The sequence below is a fragment of the Cupressus sempervirens genome, chromosome 1, assembly GCF_028749045.1.
Source record: "Cupressus sempervirens isolate cs-2001-9-10 chromosome 1, ASM2874904v1, whole genome shotgun sequence".
Taxonomy (NCBI): domain Eukaryota; kingdom Viridiplantae; phylum Streptophyta; class Pinopsida; order Cupressales; family Cupressaceae; genus Cupressus; species Cupressus sempervirens.
In genome coordinates, this window is record NC_143118.1 from 890,936,398 (window position 1) to 890,959,883 (window position 23,486).

The window sequence follows — 23,486 nt, forward strand, 5'->3', positions numbered from 1 at the left end:
GAAGAGAATTTCTTGATTCTAGTTTCAAGGTGTAGTTTCCAATTCATTTGAAAAAATGTGCTAAATTATCACCAATGATGAGTTTTCCATTAACTTTTTATGATATAGAGTCTAGTGCTTCTTTGTATCATGTTATATGTCTAGAAGATCCATTATCAATTACCCATGCTTTACTTGATATTCCATTTGATAGTGACGAATACAATACACAATTCTCGGGATCATAGTTATCTTTTTCCCTAGTAACATTTGTACAATTCACTTGTTGTTTAAAATTCTTAGGAAAATTAGATTTGTAGTGTCCAAAATTTTCACATCTGAAAGACTTTATTTTGGATAGATCTTTCTTGGGTTTTCCATTCTTTTGATTTCCCCTTTTCTTCTTGAAATGCTTCTTCTTACCCTTATATGAGTTTATATTAAGAACATGAAGTTCTTCATCTTCTATTTTCTGTTAGGATAAACCATGGACAGAAATAAAAAACTACATGCAAATATAACCAATAACAGAAAATAATAGATCACACAAAAATGAACACAAGGCACCAAGATTTAACATGGTTCACCCAATCCCTGGGCTATGTCCACCAAACAGCAAGTTCGATCTTATTACAATCTAGTGATTACAACCTGATTACAATTCGTAATCCCTTACAGCTCAATACCGCCACAAGAACCAATTTTGCATCACAACATAATGAAAAATACCCAACCCTAAGCTCTTTTTATACAAGCATTAAACCACTTTAGGGTTATAACATGTTGGCCATATGTCGGCTACCATGTCCAAAATTTAACCCCACTATTTATGAAGTATGTACAGTACTTTCCTGATCAGTCACCAGAATCTAACAATCTCCCACTTGGGGACTAATCAAGCTCCACACTAAACAACAATCTCCCACTTGGAGATCGATCCTGTAGCAATACCACTACCACATGGGGCTTCCACTGGATCAAACCACCCTGGACTCTACTATTCTTTTATTCATGTTCAGTCTAATAGACCAACCAAAGCTGAAGAGGAGTTCAACTTCTCCCTTGTTACAACCTTTGTCAACATATCTGCTGGATTATCATTGGTATGTATCTTCTCCAGCTTTAACTGTCTGTCCTCCAAAATTGACCGAATGAAATGGTACCGCAACTGTATGTGTTTGGTCTTAGAATGCAGAGCTAAATTCTTAGCAAGATGAATGGCACTCTGACTATCTATGAAAAAATAATTATCCTTTTGAGGATGTCCCAATTCTTCCAAGAAGAACTGAAGCCATATCATCCCCTTGGCTGCCTCTATTGCAGCAACATACTCTGCCTCTGTAGTGGATAGAGCATTAATCTTCTATAACCTAGAAACCCAGCTCATAGCTGCCCCACCAACAGTAAAGACATAACCTGTAGTACTCCGCCTGATATCAATATCCCTAGCCAAATCTGAGTCAACATAGCCTTGTAAATCAGTAGTAGAGCCCCTAAAGTGTAAACACTTATTGGATGTTCCTCTCAAATATCTAAAAATCTACTTGACAACATTCCAATGCTCAAATCCTGGATGACTCATATACCTGCTAACGACTCTCACTGCATGTGCAATATCTAGCCTAGTGCATACCATAGCATACATTAAGCTTCTTACCGCTGAAGCATAGGGTACCTTGGACATCTTATCCTCCTCTTCCTGTGTCTTGGGACACATTTCCTTAGTCAATTTCAAATGATTGGGTAAAGGTGTGCTGACAGCTTTGGCATTCTCCATAGAGAAACATTGCAACACCTTCTCAACATAATCAACTTGAGATAGCATCAATGTTCTGTTCTTCCTATCTCTGCAAATCTTCATACCAAGGATTTGTTTTACTGCACCCAAATCCTTCATAGAAAATGCATGTGCTAACTAGCATTTTAGCCCCTTAATATGATCCATGTTAGACCCAACTACAAGCATTGCATCAACATATAAACATAAAATAATGTAGCTATCATCATCCAACCTCTTAAAATAAACACAGTAATCTGAATGACACCTTTTATATCCATGCTCATGCATAAAACTGTCAAATTTCAGATACCATTGCCGAGGTGCTTGCTTCAAGCCATATAAACTTTTCTTCAATTTGCACACTAAGTTCTCCTTACCTTTGACCTCAAAACCCTGTGGCTGAGCCATATATATTTCTTCATCCAAATCACCATGAAGAAAGGCTATTTTAACATCCATTTGCTCTAAATGCAAATCTTCAGTAGCCACAAGACTTAAAACAATACGAATAGAAGTTATTTTAACAACAGGAGAAAATATCTCATCAAAATCAATTCCCTTTTTTTGTACAAATCCTTTTACAACTAACCTGGCCTTAAATCTTTTCTTACCTCCTTCCTCTTCTTTCAACCTATAAACCTAGTTATTCTGTAAAGCCTTTTTACCTGCAGGCAACTTGCACAAATCTCATGTCTTATTTTCCAGCAAATAGTCCATTTCATCGTTCATTGCAGACTCCCACTGAATCTTAGTATCCACCTGCATAGCTTCATCATAACTTTTAGGTTCACCAGCATTAGTAAGTAAAATAGAATACACAAAGGGAGAAAACCTTTGTGGAGGTCTAATTTGCCTCATTGATCTTCTAACATTTAATGGTGTGTGTGGTATTTGTTGTTGCAGTTGTTGCACATCATGAGGAATGGTTGGAACATCAACTTTTGGAGTATCATCTAGCACTACATAATCATCTTCTTTCTTCTCATGTTGCTGCAACAGATCTTTGTACAACACTTTCTCATTGAATATGACATCTCGGCTTCTAAAAATTTCAAGATTTTCAAAATCCCAAAGCCTATAACCAAATTCATTAATGCCATATCCAACAAAGACACATTTCTTTGATTTAGCTTCTAGCTTGGTTCTATTTTCAGCATCTATATGAGCAAAAGCTTCACAACTGAAGGTCTTGAGAAAAGAATAACTCACCTTCTTACCAGTCCATGCCTCCTTTGGAATACCATAGCCCAAAGGAGTAGAGGGACCTCTATTAATTAAATATACCAATGTATTGACAGACTCCACCCACATGTGTAAGGGCAACCCAACATGCAACCTCATGCTCCTTGCGCGCTCCATTATAGTCCTGTTCATGCATTCAACCACTCCATTTTCCTGTGGAGTCCTTGGAACAGTTTTTTGTCTACGAATACCATTAGTGGAGAAATAATCTTCAAATTCATGACTACAATACTCACCACCATTATTAGATCTGAGACATTTTAATTTCTTACCAGTCTCATTTTCAACCGAGCATTTCCATTTCTTAAAAGTTTGAAATACATCAGATTTTTGTCTAAGGAAATAAACCCATACTTTTCTAGTTGCATCATCAATAAATGTAACATAATAATGAGAGCCACCAAGGGAAGATACCTGAGCTAGTCCCCATACATCTGTATGCACAAGCTCTAATTTCTCCTTTTTGTTTTCCTTCCCAGTCTTTACAAAACTCACTCTCTTTTGTTTTCCATACACACAACTTTCATAGAAATCCATATTCACACATTTCAGACCTGATAAAACTTTCTTTGAATGAAGTACTTTCATACCTTTCTCACTCATGTGCCCAATTCTATTGTGCCACAGCGCTGTATCAGAATCTACAGTAGCTATTTGTTCTCCCTGTTCAACTGCAACAATTGTTCCTGAACATTCATTTTTCTCTGAAACAATCAAAGTAGAAGGAACAATATGACCTATACAAAGATATAAGGTGCCTACTTTCACACCTTTTGAAACCTTCCAATTTTTATCATTAAAAGTAACTACACAACCCTCATCACCAAGTTGCCCTGCTGAAATTAAATTCCTACTCAGCTTTGGAACATGTCTTACCTCATGTAGTAGCTAATGATTCCCATTCTGCAACTTAATCTTAATTTTTCCCTTTCCAATAATTTGACAGGGTTCATTATCCCCCAAATAAACAAGCCCAAAATCCCCTTGGACATAATCAATAAAATAACCTCTATGAGGTGTAGCGTGAAATGAAGCGCCAGAATCTAAAACCCATGAATCATCAACACTCTCTAAAGATAGAAGCAAAGCATCCTCTTCGGATTTGTTACTTACCACATTTGCCTCCTTGTCTCCATCTGATTTATCTCCTTCATTTTTCTTTTGATTCCAGAAATCTTTCTTTTTGTGCCCTGGTTTCCCACAGTACTAGCAATCATTTGGTCCTCTCGATTGAGACCTCCTCCCCTTTGACTTTCCTCTTGATTTCCCATGATTTCCAAAGTTACTTCCTCTTTCAATCATTCTGCCCCTGCTTTGTGCATTCAAAGCACTTCTTGATGTAGATCCACCTAAGGATTTCCTATGAGTTTCCTCACTCAAAATAACACCGATCACATCATCATATTTTAGGGTACTAGATCCAAGAACATAATTACTCACCGCCATTACCAAGCCATTCCAGCTTTCAGGAAAAGAACACAAAATCAAGAGAGCCCTAATTTCTTCATCAAAATTGATACCCACAGAAGATAACTGACTAGTAATAGTATTAAACTCATTTAAATGATCTGCAACAGATCCACCTTTTGCCATTTTCATATTAAATAAACGCTTCATGAGAAATACCTTGTTTGAAGTGGACAGCTTTTCATACAGTGTCGCTAGGGTTTTCATCAAATCTTCTGTCGTCTTTGCTTTTGTAATATTAAATGCCACTGATGGTGCCAAACATAATCGAATACTTTCGAGTGCCTTTCTGTCCAAAAGATCCCATTTAGCCTCTAACATAGTTCCCTGATTCTTGGCTTTGCCTTCCAACGGCTTCCATAAATCCTTCTGATATAGATAGTCTTCCATTTGCATCTTCCATAACTGGAAGTTCTGCCCATTAAACCTGTCAACCCTCAGCTTACCCTCATCTGACATCACTCCCACTCAACCATGAGACTCCCACTTAACCGTGAGACTTTCTTGCAGAGGATAACTAAAAAACAACCTCGCTCTGATACCACTTGTTAGGATAAACCACAGACAGAAATTAAAAAACTACATGCAAATATAACCAATAACAGAAAATAATAGATCACATAGAAATGAACACAAGGCACCAAGATTTAACGTGGTTCACCCAATCCCTGGGCTACGTCCACCAAACAACAAGTTCGATCTTATTACAATCTAGTGATTACAACTTGATTACAATCCGTAGTCCCTTACAGCTCAATACCGCCGCAAGAACCAATTTCGCATCACAACATAATGAAAAATACCCAACCCTAACCTCTTTTTATACATGTATTAAACTGCTTTAGGGTTATAACATGTCGACCATGGCCCAAAATTTTTATGCAGTATGTACAGTACTTTCCTAATCAGTCACCACAATCTAACATTTTCATTTTTCCTCCTTTCTTTAATTTTCTAGAATCTTCTTTAAGACAATCTCCCTTAAGTCTATTGAAGTCAGGAAGTTTATCTTTGGCACTTATTCCTTGTGCAAAAGTTTCCCATGAATTTGATAATCCATCTGTAGCCATCAATGTTAGTTCCATGTCACCAATAATGGTTCCTATACTTGAAAGTTCATCTCTTATGATGGAAACCCTTAGGAAGTAAGAATTCATTGATTCTCCTTTCTTTATTTATATGTGATTTAGTTGCCTTTTCAGTGCAAGAACCTCATATGCATCTAGTAATGCATTCATCATATCAAATGATGTCTGATGTTTTGTTAGCATAGGTACAATATCATTCTTTACTCCATCTAATATGATCTGAATGGATTTTCTATTTCCTTTACTACATATAGTTTTATGAGGTTCAATATTAAGTTGTTTGGATGCTGAATCAACAAATTGTTTTACATCATTTTCTTCAAGAATCATCATGATTGTAAATTTACAAGCATCAAAGTGTTCTTTCCCATCAAACCTATCCTCAGGTCTGATTATATATGCTATTGAAGATAGGAGAATGATGCTAGATATATCTAAGATATGATTACTTAAATTTGTAGAGCCTAGGTTTGACTACCAAATGTCTAATACCATGTAAAGTTTCTACAAATTCTATACTAAATAATTCAGACTCGTATAATATCCTTTGTTTCTGAATACAATCTTAATATTTTGAAGTATGGAGGAGTTGCCAACTTTAATTCTAATCTAAGTGTTATTTATCTTTGCAATAAATTTAGACTGGTATTATTGCTTGAGGGAGCAGACTTGTAATTATTGTGTGTCCTCAAACTACAATAATTTCTACCTTTAATACCATGACAAGGATTGATGAGCTGGCATATTTATTGCACAAATTGAGATTTTTAAGTGATCAAAGGCAAGGATTTAAAGAGAAGTTTTAAGAAAGGAGAAGTGTGACAACACGATGGACATATTCAATAAATCTGATTAAACCCTAAGATCTATGGTGATATTTAAGTGGAATAAGATCAAAGCTACCTATTTAAGGAGGCACATGAGAAGTTTTATGGTTGTTGATTGGTTATTTTTTGAATGACTTGTGAAGAACATAGTAGCAAAGGAAAAGTGAGAATATTGGTGAAGTATGATTGTTTTAAGGGTTATCAAGCATATTAGAGATGTAATATATGATGAAGTCTAGTTAATGAACTAGGAATGACCTGAATGGAGATCTAAATTTGTAAAGTGAGTTGTATTTTATCAGATCAAACTTGGTTGTTACTTTCTAACCATTATGGTAGTACAATGCTTTACTCAAGGTTGACCTAACAATCATATTATAAATCCTTTAATCAAGGTGATATTCTAATGGAATGATCTAAAGACTTCTAACTAGGTTTCTCCTAATAGGGTGATTTAAATCTTTTAACAGGGTCACACTTAATAGTATGTTTTGTAACCTTTAATAGGGTGTTGGTAAACAGATTGTTCTTCTTCTGATTCTCCTTTTAATTTGCCCAATTTGTATTGAAGAACAACTTTACATAACAGTTGGGAAACTGTTTCTGAGAATAACTAGTTTCCCTCTGAATTAAGGTACAACTCCCTATGTGAATAATGTTCAAGGAATTATGTTTCTCTCCTAAACTAACACGGGGTATGCTCTTAACCCGAAAGCACAAGAGGCAAACTGAATTAAGCCTAAATAGCACTTAATCCAAGCAAGAAAAACTTTCTAATCTATAAACCAAGCAATATAACTCACAATTCTTATGAATCCATATACTTAGCATTTAATTAACCTACAACAAACGCTAATAGAAAAATAAATGAGATGATTAAAGACTTATAATGAATCTTTCTTTGAATACGCCAAAGCACTTCTTACTGTGGTTAATTCATATCCTCATGAAAAAAGAATAAAACATCTTTTCTCTCCTTCTGTAATTGAGAGAAAGAAAGACACATAGAAGCAATGACTAATTAAATGGAATAGAAAACCATTGACATAAAATCCTCTTTATTGGCTCTGCAATATTAAGTCTAATACATCAACAATTTTTTCCCCCTCCTACTCTAGCTCTCTGAATGTATCTAGAAAAGGCCGAACCCCTCTCTAAGAAAAAGATTTAAAATAAATAGCCTCCACCCCAGATGCCTATTCAACTTCTCCTTATGATGGCTTTTCGGTTTCATAAAACTGAATCTCAAAACGGTCTTGACTTTTTAGTTTTGTAACCGCCTCAAGAAAAATAAAATCCTCTCTATTCCGTGACACATGGTCTTTTCATTTTGATGGAAAATGAAAATCATTCCCTTGCCAATTTCTATCCTTAATAATGTTTATATCAAATTATTAAAAATGATTCACCCCCACTTTTAATAGTTTAAAGGTACCTTAAATGTAATCTTTTTTTCAAGATGTGATTGAAAACACCATCATATTTTCAGTAAGTGTTCCTATTTTATCGGTCAAAATATATTCCACCTGTCACAAGTCTTCATTTGTTGCTAAAACTTCTATTGGAAACTCTATTGTCACAAAAAAATCCTAGAGAAGTGTCATTGCCATGTCAAATTCATCACAATCACTCATAGTCATAATCAACTTCAGCAATATGAAGAGCTCGATTGCGAATCCATTCCAGCCCATGTGTAATTTGAGCATCACTACCACTTAAAGATGCTGCTATAAATGATGAGTCGAGAGATATCAATATGTGAGATGCTGCAAAAGGCTCGACCTTCTAACATATGCTTCCAGGTAAGTACCATGGATTGTTGCTGTATTTCATGGGCAACTCAGTGATTGAAGAAAAACTGGCCCCATCTCTAAAATTTTCTCCTTTAAGCTCTCAACCGTTAGAAAGCTCCTGTGTTGCATCTGCCATGTAATTTGAAAATTAACTAAATAAATGTGAAATTGGAAATAAAGAATCATGTTTCATATTGAATAATAGTGGCTTCCTCTACGACAAGTCACTCTGTTTCACCATCGCCATCTCCTCTGGTTCCTAAATAGCTCTGGGCACAAGTATATGCAAGAAGTGTCAGCCATTCCCAATTATTTGCTAAATACAAACACTCTGAATCCTTGCAAGCCTACTGCAAATAATATAGCAGAGGTGGCATCAATTGAATTTCATAAACTCGAGGTCCTCCACATAGAGAAAAAACACCAGGATCTCCTTGATCTTTATTTGCCAACAACGGTTGACCTCCAAGGCAAAATCTGATGCATTGCCCTGGGTACCACTCAAGCCTCTTCTTGAATTTAAGATAGGTTCTATCAACATTCAAAGCCCTGGCATGCTCATATTCTTCCCCTTCCTAGGTTTCACTATTTGCATCTTTGATGACATAATTATGTGCTGCTTGATAATCCACAGATGTATACAAAGTGGATAAAGGCCCGCTGCCTTGAGATGGTTGTGACTCAATTTGCGAGTAGATATAAAAACACGGAAGCACAGGCAAGCCAGTATCTAGAATATCAGCTTCACTTTGACTTATTTCTCCAACTAAAAGATGATTGCCCTCATCTTGACCCTCAGATGGATGAGCAACCATGTAACTAGCTTCCAACAAAGCCCTACCAAGCTCCCACATATCAAGAGATCCAACACTATCTTCACCATTTGTCGAATGTCTCCATGTGTCATCCTCCCACCATTCATCTATACTGGAGTTAAGCTCCTACTCTTGCTCACTAAGCCTGTTTGATGATTCTATCCTTATTAGGCTGTCATCACTTGAAGACGATGACCCTAACAAGGACCCTCTAAACATGCCACCAGTTTGAGATGATTCCACATGAATTATTTTCTGAACTCTTATTGTACGCCAACTCAATAGGCTGAACCCAAAATTTGGGAGAACACATCCAAAAATATAGAGTGTACGCTCTTCAATATGTAGTCTATCAGTCTCAAGAGGGGCATGGATCTGTGCAACAAGCCCAAGGTCTCCACCTCATACACCACACTTCATCAATTCAAGATTAATTTCTTCTGCTAGAGCTATCCAGTCTGGCAAGCCACCAATTTTAGTGGTATAGTGATCAAAAGCTTCACAATTCTCCTCTGCCCATGGCCCAGGCATACCCAATATGGTAATGTCCTCCCTTTCTTGATTTTTGAATCATGATCTTCATTGTGCAGCTGGACACCATGAACTAAATATATATTTATTCGGCTTCATCATCAACTCAAGTGTTAGTTCATAAATCGGGCTTCTTCAATATGGGTAAAGAAACATTGTAAGGGGATTCACTATCTAATATCAAAATGAACAAGTGGCCACTCGGTTCATCATATCCTTTGTTTTATATGTATCTTCGCAATATAGTCCTTTTTTTTTTTTTTTTTTTGTTGCAAAAGAAGTCTTTTTAGAATGGGATGACCTGGATCCTTGGTTGCTTGCCATAGTAAATATTGATGCTAAGCTTCCTCATTTCTAAAAATTTTAACAACATTTTTCTCTGGGATGGATGTGTCCATAAGGTTAAGCCATGCTCACAAGACAATGATATTCATGTTGACTGTGGAGAAAAAGTTAGCACAGAAGATCGGCAACTCATACCCAAAAACCTTCATTGAATCATCGCCACTAATTAGCAAACTTCGTAGGAACTAGATTTTAGAAGACTGAAATGCCTTAGTACGAAGTGTTGTTTTTCCATCGATAGCTACCATATTTCTAAACTTATCATGGTGAGCAGTAGGAGGTCTGGGGTTGATTGAAGTAATGGTATTTGCAGCGACATTCAAGATTTTGGTGCTTCTACTCATTGAGTTCTTGGTCATCCTCATCTTCAATTCTCTTTATGTCAAATGGGATCCATGACTCTTGTGATCCCTCAAGCTCCCATTGCCGATCAACTTATATCTCTGGGATTATGGGCACTGTTGGATGAATTTGGAGCTCAATTCCTTTGCAGGGTGCTTAGCAAGAACACGCTCAAGATCATCATTCAAAGCTAGACCTTGACCATGAAGTTCTTCATCTATTTTTATGTTCACAAGTTGTGCCACTTGCTATTTGTAAGAATGGCACTATTCCACAAGATCTACAATTAATTTTTGCTTGAGACCCTCTTTTGATTTTGGATCCAAAGCATTTATCATCTTGATTAGAACATCCATAAGACCATTAACATTTCTAATCTCTATAATGCTTAAGGGTGAAAAGTTGAAATTTGTGGTTGATTGAACTGCCTCGAGCCTAGAATCTGATGATAGGAGCACTTGGTCTATCCTTAGGAGTTGACATTGATACTTTGAATTGAATCATGTTGGTGATGTCGATGTCTTCATCAATGATCCTGAATTGAAAAGCCACGGCTCCTTCATAATTAGAGTTAATTCTTTTGTGACTTGGTAAGATTCAACATAATGTAGGCAAAGTTTTATGATAAAAACATTCATAACCCTATCCTTTCTTATCTTCAAAGGAGACTAATCATAATTTGATTTGGCATTCTCCCAAATTCTGTTACCTTCATAAGATTATAGTAATACAATACTGCTAGCATTAACATACCTTCTTAAAGTGATTACTTCAATCAAGGAGCCTTCAGAGAATTGTATCCATAGTCTTGTATTAATAAAAAGACTTCTTTCCAAAGTTCTATTGTTTCGACCTTGCTCAAAACTATAAACAATTTAAGAGGTGATTCAATCTATGACTATCTATACTTTGTTGTTGAAAGCCATGTTGGCACATATGCATTCATTTAGTATAAGAAAGGTTTCAACAACTGAATGCATAAGGAATAAAATTTGAAACTTCCAAAACCAATTCTGTCAATGTGTTATCCATATGTAAACTTTCTGAATGCTTGAAAATCATAATCCCCAACCATTCTTCTGCTGAAAAGATTATTAATTGAAAGATCATAATCTTTGCTAGATTTGGGGCTACAACCTACCTAATTAACGAGACCTTGAAAATGTCCCACTTGACTTAAAACAAGATGGCAAATAAAGGGAAACCTGGCAAAGATTACCTACCTATAAAGACTTAGACCTAGACACCAGATTGACTTGATGACTTGATATGACCAATATTGCCAAAAAAAATAAAAATGGGTGACTGAAAGTCAGACAACACAGGGTTGGCTCTTAACTAAGCTCACTTCAAAATAGTGAAAAGTGGTAGCATATTACTTGTTGTTTTTTCCCAAATTGGATTTCCACATTAAATCATGGTGCCATACATGTGTGAATGTTGTTTTATGATGCATTTTATTTAGTGTTGTTTATTTATGTTATTCAACATATACTAAATAGATAACTAAGTTTTGAATGAATAAGTTAAGTTGCTATATTGGCTGAGTGGTTTAATGAGTTTGAATAAGTTGTTTGAAGTTGTTAAAAGTTGAATTGGTACATTTGGACTTGAGGATAATTGATTCACCCACCTGTTAGTTATTCTATCATTATAACAAGTTCATGTATGGGGTTAAACCTATTTTTGGATACTATGGTGATGGAGTGACTTGGCTAGCTATGGGGGGATGCATGAACAAGTAATTAGTGAGAAATGGCAGTGGATTTACTTGTGGAGGGGGTGGTGATTGTGATGGTTGTACATGGAGTATCATTTTTAATATGAGGGGCACAACATGGGTTGCAGTTGGAATTCCTATGGTATGCATCTGATCTTGTGTTAGCCCCCATGGAATAAGTGGAAATGGTGTGGGCATGCTTTGATCAGATTCAAATGGGTTAGTGATAGCATTGGATGAGGGATAAAGTGGTTGATTATTGGGTCTAGTTTGAGGCATTCTTGTGGTGTACTATGATTTTTGTTGTGGGCCTTTTTGAGATGCAGTGGTTACGCCACTAGTAGGTCATGTATATGATTTGAGCACTTTTACCTAAATGGCAACATGGTGAGTAGGTTCTTGAGTGTTTGTGAGTGTTACATTAGATAATGGGGTGGATATGGATGCAAGTGGTTGTGTGATAGTAGATGTTGCAATAGGTGTGCTAGTGGGTATTACTTGTGGGGGTGTAGGTTGTTATGGCATGTGAAACAATGGTTGGGCGATGGATGTTTGATTGCTTTGATGGATAAGGGTGGATCCTGCAATCGAGTTCATAATTTTTTTAATTGTTGGTTTGTACATTCCCCTTATGATGTATAAAGGTTGTACGGGGTCTATGAGAGTGATGAATGGAGACAAATTGCCAAATAAGGGGTGTACTAGACTCATGGGCTCAATGGGTTGTGGTAGTTTGCTAAAGTCAAATGAGATAATGTTGTTTGTCTTTAAGTGTGTTAGGATGGTGTCCTAGTTTTAGTCAATGAGGTTGTTGACTAGTTGGGAATTCCTAGGATGACTCATAAATTCCTCCATGTAAGATGTAGTAGGTACCATATTTATGTTTGACTTTGGTGGTGGTGGGTCAAATATAATCATCACACCCTCTAGATTAGGGTGTGAGCTAGATGATTAGTTGGTGTGATTAGGATCCATGTCCTTTCTTTTCTTCTTTTGGTGTGTTTCAAATAGCATGAAATGGTGATGCATCTAAGTGTAGGATGTAAGGCATGATGATGGTAAATGCAAAGTGCAAAGTGATACCTAATACTTTTTACAATGTGGATGACTTCTATACTAGGATGTGAGGATTCTCCTAAAACATAAAGATGGGTGATGCTGAAATGATGAGATGAAGGTTCCAGGGACAAGGTGTCTAAAGGACGGAAGGACTAGTTGGTGTCAAATATGGATTAGATGTATGTCCTAATTAAGTTCTTGATGGGGTGGATTTGTTAATTGTTGACACAAAAGTTTGCACCCTTGCTTGAGGTATGACCCTCAAGCGATCTTGTGCAACATGAAAATGACATCCAAGTGTGGGACTTGTGCTCTAAGTTTAAATATCCAAAGAAGGTCAGTTTCCTTACTATCAAGATGGACCTAAACTACTACTAAAGAGGAAAAAGGAGAAGGAGAACATAAAGTAAAATGCTGAAAGGGAAAGGGGGTGATGCACCGAGATAGAACATGGTTAAAAATATTCCTATAGCTACACAAAACATCAATGAAATTACCAAAATACACTAGTCTTCACTCTATTCTATTTCCCAAGGAACCACATGTAGGTTTAGAACTGATTGAAGTGTTGAAAGGAAAGATATTTCACTATGCAATAACTTCTAGCAGACTTAACACAACATTTGAATCAAGAAAAGCAGAAAAGAAACATTCACCACAAGGCACATACGTGGACTAGACAAAAAATGACAAGAGAAGGTATAGACCATAGATTTCATTAATGGAAAGGAAAAATTTGCAAAGCATAATGCTACTATAAAAATACATGTAGAGAAGAACCCTTAGGAAATATTTACAACCGCCTTTTATAGATTTCAAGCATAACTATGATGTTTACATTGAGTTCAAACCTCAACCAAGGTGGAGTTGAGTTGTAGAGGAGAGAAATAATTGAAGAATCATAAAGAAATTTGATCATGAAGTGAAATCTAATGCTAGAAGTAATAGGTGGAGCAAAAATAATGCATCCAACCACAAGATCAAATCACCAAAAATTTGATTATTTCATGCATTAAAGAGGCATGAAGTGCATTGGCACCATGGAAACAAGGCCCAAGAAGTCATTAGGTATTGAAGAATAGGCCCTAGTGGTGTGCCATGGATAAACAAAACTGATTCATACTATTGGCAAAAAATTGTGGGAAGGGATAACATGGTGCGTTATCTAGCTACAACATGTAGGGTTGACCACAAGGGGGAATCTTATTTCCCAAAAAATGAACGCTGGCCATCGATGAAGGTCTTCACTTTAAAATGGAGAACCTAAATATCATGGGAAATATCCCTAATGATAGATTAAGACATAGTCATTGATGCACATCCTACCTTTGAGATGGATGAATTAGATGCATGATGAAAACCCTAGGATGTATTTGATCCAATGACTATCATGTAATTACAAGTTTTAGAGCCTCGCAGAGACTCTATAGCATGAAGAAATGCCAAAATGATAACACTTGGTAGCATCTCACACTTTCATGAGACAAGAAGACCATCTTATGAAAACACGTTGGCTGTTGATGTGCTTTGCATGATTTCCAGCATACGACTAAGATGCAATGAGGAGATCCCTTAATAAAGAGAGAAGATAGCATGAAAGTTGGGGACCCTTGCCACGTGGTGCAATTCTAAGCCTTGGAGCCTTGATAAAGCACTATAGAGTGAGGAAACATTAGAATAGAGATGCGTGGCAATGTCACATGTAAATATGAGATTTGGAGTCTTGTGGAGAGACTAGCATATGAAGAAAGGCTAGAATATAAACATGTGGTAGCATCTTGTGACTTATCATTTGACAAATTGGATGATGATCTTTTAATCTTCTATTGAATATCCATCGTCAATTTGTGCATTTGTATGTTAGGATAACCTAAGTGATGGAGATGAGATTCTCTACCACATGGAATAAATTCAGACTTTGGGGCCTCATAGAGACTCCATGGCATGAAGAAACACCATAATGATGACACTTGACACCATCTTACACTCTCAGGAAGATGGGTAGATAGCTTGTGAAAATAAAAGAGTCATCAGATCTTGTAGCCTGAGCCAACTCAACAAAAGAGGAAACTGAGTTCACTCAGTCAAAGAACAAATTGAGCTAACTTGGAATGTTAGTCACCAACCTATGCGATATTGACCCTTTGCAAAGAACTTAGCCCACTAAAGATCTCTCACATTAGTTATCAATGATGGGCTGAATAGGGTTAAAAATGGCCAACATTCTTGGTGACTTAGAGGGGATGCTTTCTTGCTTAGCTTAGATCAGTGGCCTTAAGTGATCCATTGGGCATGGAGTCACCAAATAGAATGACACATTGTCCCACCTGTAACTTCACAAAATTTTGCCTCTACAACTAGAAAACTATAAAATTTTCTATATCCAGGAGGGAATAGCTATACTTATGCACTTCTTGGAAAGCTAGAAAGACCTACTCTACTATGTACGAGTATTTATGAACAAAAAGATCAAATAAAGCCATTGAATGGCTTGTTGAAGTAGCCGCCCTTCCTCACTAGCTGATTTTTTCTCTCATGCATGTGGGCAACTAAAAATAGTAGCTAGCATGACAAGCATGATGCTCATGGAGTTCCTTGCTAATGTTGAAAATAAATAATCTTTCTAGCACTAGGATGCCTTGATCTTGAGCAAGACAAACTTGCTCCTTCTTTTGGTCTTTACCCTCATGCTCTAGAATGAGCATGATTGGGGGCAACATGCACTATTGAAAAGCTAGATACCTTATGGGCCATCCTCTTTATGGTGCTTGGTCTAAGGAAATATCCTTGACCATGTTTTTATGCTCTACAATACTCAAATCCTCATGGTCAATATGGGTTGGCTTTGATGGCATGACTAGTAATACACTCTCCTCTTGTTCCTACTAAAGAACATGCTCTTCATATATAGGAGATGATGACTCAAGCTCTATGGAAGAGCACATAGCATCAAACTCATCCAAAAGTTCATCCTCATCATCAATCTCCTCAATTATAGTTGTAACAATATGCATAGGTTAAGGGGCAACCTTATGCATATTAGTATGTTCCTCCTCAAGGATAGAGATATCCTTAGCATCCTCCTTTCCATCCTTCATATCATGAAGGATAGTCTATTGCAACAAATGTTCCTTATATGGGAAAGATGACTTGTTAGATAAACACAAGACCTCAAGCTCACAAAAATCAATCTCCCCCATCCATTGTGATGTCCCTATGTCACAACAGTCCCTATGATGGCTTGAAGAAGAAAGAAACTCGTCTTCCTATAATGTCTTCTCTATTGTGACATTGCATGCAGGTTGAGGAGTAGCCTTAAGCACATTAATGTGTTCCTCATCAAGGACACAAATTTCCTTGTGACATTCTTCTTCCTCAACCACTTGATGCAACACATGTTCTTCAATTAGTGGCTGCTCTTTTGTTATCTTTGACGTGGGCAAAGATATATCCATTTCCTTGTTAATAACAAAGTAAGGAAAATAGTCATTTTGGGGCTCATCATCATTTACATGTGGAGGTATCTGAACTCTAGACTAAGGTTCAGGGCAACTTGAAATATAAATCTAAGGAGGGTTTCTTTATCTGAAGCTAGTAAACTTCCTCCTTGGAGGCTCTTGCACTTTAGCATCTTGCATTTGGGCAAGCTTGAGTCTTCCCTCCTCCTCAAATTTATTTTGTTTGAATTCATCCTCCTACTACAAATGGAGGAGAGCCTCCTAAGCCTCTTTGAAAACATTGACTACCTCAGACACCACTTGACATGTATAAGGGTCAGATATCCACATCTCCTTATCGCTACACATCACTTCAATCCAAGAACTCATGAGGAGCATAACGAAGCCAAAGTTCCCACTGTTTAAAAATTTATAAGGATTATGAACTTCATCAAAAATTATTCCCAAGTTAGAAAAGCCAAGGCACAAGCCATCTATATAGTTGTAGATCTCTTCTAACTTGGCCTTGGGATCATTATAGGGCTCTATGAGAAACTGAGTAGGCTGACCATTTGGTGTTGTAGGGGAAGAAAAACTCAAGGAATAGTTTATACATAGGCTTGCTTTGTTCTTCATCTCTTGCTACTCTTGGAACTCCTAGACTATGATAAACTTGGAGGGGGAAATTTTCACATATTCATGGCCATAGATGACATGATGGGTTGGAATAAAATCCTCCTCCTAGTGATCTAGGTAATCATGCTAGTCATAACTAGGTTATGAATGAGATAGAGGATGGGAGGGTTGAGGAATAGCCTTTTCATGATATGGGGAAAAGTGGGAGGTATTTCTATAAGGGGGATCCATGATAAAATATTTAACCAAACATCTTCATAGAAATTCTAAAGGAATGTAAACATTTGAAATCATACCAACACTTGGTCTGTTGAAACTAAAAGATTCATAGAGTCACCATGGTGTTGAATGAATGCCTCCAAAGGTTGATTTCACTAAGAATAACACCAAAATTCTCAATGGATAGAGATCAATTGGCTAACCAGCAGACTTATGAATCTGAAATATGTGTCCTTTGTGATTTTCTTCTTCCTCAAGCTATTGCTACAACACATGTTCTTCAATTAGTGGCTGTTGTTTTTTTGTCTTTGATGTGGGGAAAGATATATCCACTTCTTCATTAACAAAAAAGAAGGGAAAATAATCATTTTGGGGCTTACCATTATTAACATGTGGAGGTATCTAAACTACATGTTCAGGTTCATGGAAACTTGAAATTGAAATCTGAGGAGGGCTGCTTTGTCTAAAGCTAGAAAACTCCCTCCTTGGAGGCTCTTGCACATCAACCTCTTGCATTTGGGAAAGCTTGAGTCTTGCCTCCTCCTTAAATTTCTTCTATTTGAATTCTTCCCCCTACTGCAAATGGAGGAGAGCCTTCTGAGCCTCTTTGAAAACATCGACTACCTTAGACACCACCTAAGATGCATAAGGGTTAAATATCCACATATCCTTGTCACTACAAATAATTTCAATCCAAGAACTCATGAGAAGCATAACAAAGGAAAAGTTCCCACTATCTGAAAACTCATAAGGATTATGAACTTCATCAAAAATCCTTCTCAATTTAGAAAATCCAAGGCACAAGCCATCTATATGGTTGCAAAGGTCTTCTAACTTGGCCTTGGGATCATTATAGGGCTCTATCAGAAACTAATCAGGCTATGCATTTGATTTTATAGGGGAAGAAAAACTCAAGGAAGAGTTTGTACATAGGCTTGATTTGTTCTTCATCTCTTGCTGCTCTTGGAACTCCTAGAATGCAATAAAATTGGAGGGGGGAATTTTCACATATTCATGGCCATAGATGACATGATGATTTGGAGTGAAATCATCCTCTTGGTGATCTAGGTAATCATGCTAGTAATAACTAGGTTGTGGCTAAGATAGAGGATGAGAGGGTTGAGGAATAAGCTCTTCATGATATGGAGAAAAGGGGGAGGTATCTCTATGAAGGGGATTTATGATAAAGCATTTAAGAAAACATCTTCATAGAAATTCTAAAGGAACATAAAAATCTGAAATCATACCAACACTTGGTCTATTAAAACTGAAAGATGCATAGAGTCACCAAAATGTTGAATGAATGCCTCCAAAGGCTGATTTTACTAATAATAACACCCAAATTATCAATGGATAGAGATCAACTGGCTAACCAACAGACTTATGAAGCTGAAATCTATGTCCTTTATGACATTCTTCTTCCTCAACCCCTTGTTGCAACACATGTTCTTCAATTAGTGGACATTCTTTTGCCGTCTTTAATGTGGGAAAATATATATCCACTTCTTCATTAACAACAAAGAAGGGACAATATTCATTTTGGGGCTCACCATCATTAGCATGTGGAGGTATCTAAATTGTAGTCTAAGTTCATGGAAACTTGAAATAGAAATATGAGGAGGGCTGTTTTGTCTGAAGCTAGCAAAATCCCTCCTTGGAGGCTCTTGCACTTCAACCTCTTGCATTTGGGAAAGCTTGAGTCATGCCTCCTCCTCAAATTTCTCCTATTTGAATTCTTCCTCCTACTGCAAATGAAGGAGAGTGTCTCAAGCCTCTTTGAAAACATCGACTACCTTAGACACCACCTAACATGCATAAGGGTAAGATATTCACATCTGCTTGTCGCTATACATCACTTCAATCCAAGAACTCATGGGGAGTATAATGAAGAAAAAGTTCCCACTATCTAAAAAATCATAAGGATTATGAACTTCATCAAAAATCCTTCCCCAGTTAGAAAAGATAAGTCATAAACCACCTATACGATTGTAGAGCTCTTCTAACTTGGCCTTGGGATCATTATAGGGCTCTATGGGAAACTGGGTAGACTAACCATTTGATGTTGCGAGGGAAGACAAACTCAAGGAAGAGTCTATACATAGGCTTGATTTGTTCTTCGTTTATTGCTGCTCTTGGAACTCCTAGACCATGATAAACTTGGAGGGTGGAATTTTCACATATTCATGGCCATAAATGACATGATGGGTTGGAGTAAAATCATCCTCTTGATGATCTAGGTAATCATGTTGGTCATAATGAGGTTGTGGATGAGATAGAGAATGGGAGGGCTAAGGAATAGCCTCATCATGATACGGGGAAAAGTGGGAGGTATCTCTATGAAGGGGATACATGATAAAGCATTTGTGCGAACATCTTCATAGAAATTTTGAAGGAACATATAAATCTAAAATCATACCAGCACTTGGTCTGTTAAAACTAAAAGATGCATAGAGTCACCATGGTGTTGAATGAATGCCTCCAAAGGTTGATTTCACTGAGAATAACACCCAAATTCTCAATGGATAGAGATCAAATGGCTAACTAGTGGAATTATGAAGCTGAAATTTGTTTCCCATTGGGTGTGCCAAAAACTATGGTATGATTAGTGGAGGTTTTGGAAACTAATTTGAATCTTTAAATGATTGTCCCACTGGGCGTGCCAAAAGCTGTTGACATGAAATTCTACATGCTTTCTTGAGGAGTGACCCTCAAGAAACCTTGTGTAACATGGAAATGACCTCCAAGTGTGGGACTTCTACTTTGAGGTTGAATCTTTGGAGAAGGCCAACTTCCTTACTATTAGGATGCACCTAAACTACTGCTTGAGAGGAAAAGGGAGAAGGCGAACATAAAGTAAAATGCTGAAAGAGAAAGGGGGTGATAAACCAAGATAGAACATGGTTATAAATGTACCTATAGCTACAAAAAACATCAATGAAACAACTAAAATACACTAGTCTTTACTCTATTCTATTTTCCAAGGAATGACATGTAGGTTTGGAACTAATTGAAGTGCTGAAAAGAAAGATATTTCACTATGTAACAACTGCTAGTAGACTTAACACAACATCTAAATCAAGAAAATTAGAAAATGAAAATTCACCATAAGGCACATACATGCGCTAGATAACAAAATGGAAAGTGAAGATAAGGAACAAAGATTTCATTAATGGAAAGGTAAAAGTTATAGAGCATAATGTTGGTGCAAAAATACAAGTAGAGAAGAACTCTTAGGAAATATTTACAACTGCCTTTTATAGAGTTCATGCATAGCTATGATGTTTATATTGAGTTCAAACCCTAACCAAGGTGGAGTTGAGTTGCAAAGGAGAACAATAATTGAAGAATAAAAAATAAATCTGATCATGAAGTGCAATCTAATGCTGGAAGTGACAAGCAAAGCATAAACAATGCAACCAGCTACAATAGATCAAATCATCAAAAATCTAATCATTTCATGCATTAAAGAGGAATGGAGTGCATTGGCATCATGGAAACAAGGCCTAAGAAGTCATTAGACATTGAAGAATAGGCCCTAGTGGCATGTCATGGATAAACAAAATTGATTCATACTATTGGAAAAAAATTGTGGGAAGGGATAACATGACATTTTATTTGCCTACAACATGCAAGGTTGACCATGAGGGAAAATATGATTTCCCCAAAAATGAATGCTGGTCATCAATGGAGATCTTGTCTTTGAAATAGATGGTCTAGATGTCATGAGAAATCTCCCCAATGACAAATTAAGACACAACCATCCATTCAAATCCTACCTTCAAGATGGATGGCTAAGATGAAGTGAGTAAAACCCCAAGATACACTGGATCCAATGACTATCATGTAATTCTGGGCTTTGGAGCCTTGCAGAGACTTTGCAGCATGAAGAAATGCTAGAATGGTGACACTTGGCAGCATCTGACACTTTTGTGAGATAAGAAGACTATCTCACAAAAACATGTGGGCCGTTGATGTGCTTTGCCTTATTTTAAGTGGATGACTAAGATTCAACAAGGAGATCCCTCAATGAAGGGAGAAGATAGCATGAAAGGTGGGGACCCCCACCACATGACACAATTCTAGGCCTTAGAGCCTTGAATAAGCACTGCAAAGTGATGAAACATTAGAATGACGATGGGTGGCAATGTCACATGCCATTTTGGGCTTCAAAGTCTCATGGAGACATTGACATATGAAGAAGCACTAGAATTGTGATGCGTGGAAACGTCTTATATTTTTTGTTTAACAAATCAGACAACAATCTTTTAATCTTTCATTGAATCTCTATCGTTGATCTGCACAACTGCATGTTGGAGTAACTTAAGTGTTGGAGATGGGGCCCTCCACTGCATGGTAGAATTATGGACTTTGGGGCCTTATGGAGACTCCACAACACGAGGAAACACTAGAATAATGACACTTGGCACCATCTCACTTTTAGGAAGATGGGGAGATAGCTCACAAAAATATGAGAGTCATTGGATCTCATAGCATGAGCCAACTAAACAAAAGAGGAAACTGAGTTCACTCAGTTAAAGAAAAACCAAGCCAACTTAGAATGTTAGCTGCCAACCTACGTGATATTAACCCTCTAAAAAGGACTTAGCCCATTGAAGATCTTTATGATTGGTTATCAATGATGGGTTGAATGGAGGGCAAAAATGGCCAACATTAACCTAGGATAAACTAATAATCTTTGAAAGATGTATGATTGTCAAGTGTGACCATACCTATAGATCATGGTGATGCAAATCACAAGTGACATGATAAGCTAACCTTAGACACTATTTAATTCAAGGGAGAGTTACAACAAAGTGTAGATGTGTAAGATGTAGGATGAACAACTCAAATGATAGCGACACCAAGTTTTTGGGATTAGAATGGAGGTTTGATTGATTTATAGATTTGGTTTCTAAAGAATGATCAAAGAATGATGAATCTATGAACACTTAAAGGACAACATATAAGTGATGCACTTGAGGAAAGACCCTAAGATGTGATGGTGATTTGTACAAGTGTATAAAAGAAGAAAAGTTGGATCTAATTGTCAAATGGGTGGTTCAAGAAGGAGATGAAGTTTTGCTTTACGCCATGTCTAGACTACATGTTTTGAAATTTTGTTTCTCACTCTATTTGGATTGCATTTTAAATAGAAACACTTTCTACCAGTAGAGATTGTACTTTATTTTTACTTGGGCTCAACCTTTTCAATTCAATTTTTTGTTTTTTGTATGAAATGAAAGGTGTGAGCTTAACCATTTTAAACTTAGGTCTAGGTTGATATGACATGAGCTTTCACTTTGACTCTTTTGGTTCTGAATTCTCATATTTAGGTAGTGACTACACTAAGTATGCCCTAATGTAGGTTTGGAGGCATGATATTTTTTGGTCAAGTGAACAAACAATCCTTTAGAGGAAAAATCAACTTTGAGTGAGATAAGCAATTAGATCTCTTTTGGACAAAAAAGATTTTTGATAAATACTAATGCAGGAGCATACTGGGTGTAAGAGCAATCTTGCATCACCCAAAAATATTTTCTTTTCAATCTTTTCTATACTAATAAGTACTAGTAGATAGGGTGGTTACTATTTATGGGAAATTGCTATTTTTAGTAAGTTTGTTATACGAGCTCAAAATGTTCTCATTTTCTACATGAAGGTTCTTTTTAGAGTTATAAGCCTACCATAAAAATCTCATTGCTCCAGCTTAAGTACTAGAGAAGTTATTACAAATTTTTGGTGGAATATTTGTAGAGAAATCTTCAGGCTCACTGTTGGAGGCCTTAGAGTGCTTGGATGAGGTCGAAAAACTCAATGAAAGGGCCCTAACAATATTTTAAGCTTATAGATCAAGAGCTGGCATTTCTGAAAAGTGGCTATAATAGCTAATCAGAGCAACGGTTCAAGAGTTATGACCTTCCTAAGTTGGGCTACCCAAAATATCTAAAATAATTGTCAAAGATGTATTTGGCTAACTCTATATGTATTGTTAAGTTCTGTTAGCCCTAGTTATTAAGTTTCAATGTCTAGAACCTTCTTGTGCAACATAAAATTGCCTATTTAAGAAAGGCTTGAACATTGTCTAGGACAACTTTGGGTGTAGCTCACAACTTAGTCTTGCATATTACTGTAATGAAGGCACCCATATGGGTTAGCATTTTGTACTTGTGAATTCTGTAATTTCACATTTGCAACACAAATAAGAA

General features: G+C 36.8%; 1 pseudogene; it reads right to left on the reverse strand.

Annotated features, from left to right (window-relative positions):
- Positions 1 to 8,358: 8,358 nt before the first annotated feature.
- On the reverse strand, positions 8,359 to 9,552 carry LOC149580721 (uncharacterized; annotated as a pseudogene).
- Positions 9,553 to 23,486: the final 13,934 nt, after the last annotated feature.